Raw genomic sequence first — 2,300 nt, forward strand, 5'->3', positions numbered from 1 at the left:
GACAAGGGCTCAGCTGTCTGAGCAGTAAGCTTGAGGCAGTAGACCTTCCCTGCTAGGGATCTTGGTGGGAGGAAACAGCAACTTGCCTATTGGGGATGCAGCCATGGTACCTGGTGCCCCTCTTGCAAGTGTTTGGACTATAGATTTGGAAAAGTATTCTGGAGCAATCATGAGGATTCAGCTAGATTAGAATGGATTTATAGAGCACCCCAAATGCATAGAATCAGAGTAGGTGGGTGCCTTAGTGTGCTTTGCATTGCTTCAAGAGAGTATGGTGCTAGGTAATGTGTAAAGAAGAGGTTTATTGGGTTTGGCAGGTGGCAGTCCAAACACAGCAGTGCCAACGTCTGGTAGGGCCCCTGTTTATAACATGGTGAGGCAGAAAAACTTGGAAGAAAGTAGAAGGACATGTGTGCAAGGGGGCAGCAGAGGGCCAGGGAGGGGTGGGGTGCAGTTTTCTATAACCTGCTCTTGAGGGATCTAACCTCACAGGGGCTGTTTTTGTTTCCCACAGGTGACACACGTGACCTAATCGTCTTCCATGGGGCGCCGCCTTGTGCTGATTCACTACCTCTGGATGCCACATTCGGACCAACCTTGCGATTCAGGAAGATTTGGAGGACAAACTCTACCCAAACCGTTGCAGTAGGCTATGTTACATTTTAATTCAACTCAGTAATGCTTTCTTTCAAAATTATCTTTCATTTGGTGCTTAGCCAGGAGGCAATGAAAAGTATAATAGTTTTTGATATGTATTGCTTGCCTTTAAGATGATGTCCTCTTAGCTGGGGAAACAGCAAAGGTGGTAAAGTAATTGTTAAATCAAAAATGTGAAGCAAGTTATAACTATAACATGTAATGAGCAAATTGGGCTTCGAGTACTTTAGGATTGAATGTTACAGTCTTTTTAAAAATACTACTGGAGAGGTAATTGTGTAGGTGACCAGAGCAGAGGCTGCGATCCTCCAACTGCTATGAGCTGCACGATCGAGAAGACCCTGACCGACACCAAGACACTGCCGGAGAGGCTGCGGGAGCACGGTGCGGGCCTCCGAGTCGCTGGTGGATCAGGCTGCGGCACCGGCGGGTGGCAGCCCTCAGAGAGGCGGGGACAGCGCTCCCGGACCAGCATCAAGAAGACGCATCCGATGTGAAGGAGGCAGACAAGTATAAACCTCACATTCTGCTGTCCCAAGAGAACGCACAAATTAGAGACTTGCAACAGGAAAGCAGAGCGCTGGGGGTTTGCTTGGAGGAGCACCAGGATGCTTTGGAACTCATCGTGAGCGAATACCGGAAACAGATGATACAGTTGATGGTTGCTAAAAAAGCAGTGGATGCCGAACCAGTTCTACCAGTTTCACTGTGCAGAAACTGGAAGTCAAGTTGCTAGAATCTGTGAAATGGGAAGGAAGTTCTTATTTGTCCACTTGGGTGCTGTCCTTTCAGTGTCTTGCCTCAGACTTGATTTAGTGACGATTAAAGGTATCAAGTGGCAGTGTAGAATTCCTAGTCAGTACCTACTGTCTGCAAAAACAGGGTTTTGGGTGTATTAGAATATAAATTGAGATTCAACCTTTTTTCCTTTTTTTTTTTTTGTGGAACTGGGGATTGAACTCAGGTTTTTCTGCTTGCCAGGGAAGCACTTATTCCACTGAGCCATCTCTCCAGCCCCATCCCTCTTTTTCCTAAGAAATGACACTTCATTTTTATTTCAGGGACCTAGATTTATATCAACTTTATTTTCAGTTCATTTTTATTTTTCACATCTTTGAAACTTTGAGGTTTTTTTTCATTTTTCCCATAATTTTATTGAGAAACAAATAGCAATGAGACAGTTTCAAATCAAATTGGTAAGCAGCTTCAATAATTAACACATTGCATATTCTCTTTGAATATTTTTATTATAAACAATTATTTTATTTTATATAAAGTTACAAAATATGCTTCTAACAATTTTTAAATGAGAGTTGACTTTTCAAATCTATTTGGCATAGGCTGAATTGTTTTTCCATTTGACCAAAGTTATATGACTCCACAGGCTAGACTGGCAGGTTCTCTGATTGGTAATGTCATTCATCCGGGAAGTTTTGAGTCTCTCTGGTGCCAAGAGTCTGCATTCTGGCCAGGTGTGTTCACTGTGAACCTGGGAGAACCTATTGCTACCATACGCCCAGGGAACGTGGGCGTATGAAAACCAGTGATCATGTAATTGTGACACCATTCAAAGAATGCAGAGGGACTTGTCATCTGTATGTGCATGCACACGTGATACAATTCAAATGCCAAAAGATTTATTT

General features: G+C 43.5%; 1 pseudogene; it reads left to right on the forward strand.

The window, feature by feature from the left end:
* Positions 1-974: 974 nt before the first annotated feature.
* Positions 975-1,556, forward strand: LOC101590573 (annotated as a pseudogene).
* The last annotated feature ends 744 nt before the right edge of the window (positions 1,557-2,300 follow it).

This window comes from Octodon degus, unplaced genomic scaffold (genome assembly GCF_000260255.1).
Source record: "Octodon degus isolate 3935 unplaced genomic scaffold, OctDeg1.0 scaffold00244, whole genome shotgun sequence".
NCBI classification, from domain to species: domain Eukaryota; kingdom Metazoa; phylum Chordata; class Mammalia; order Rodentia; family Octodontidae; genus Octodon; species Octodon degus.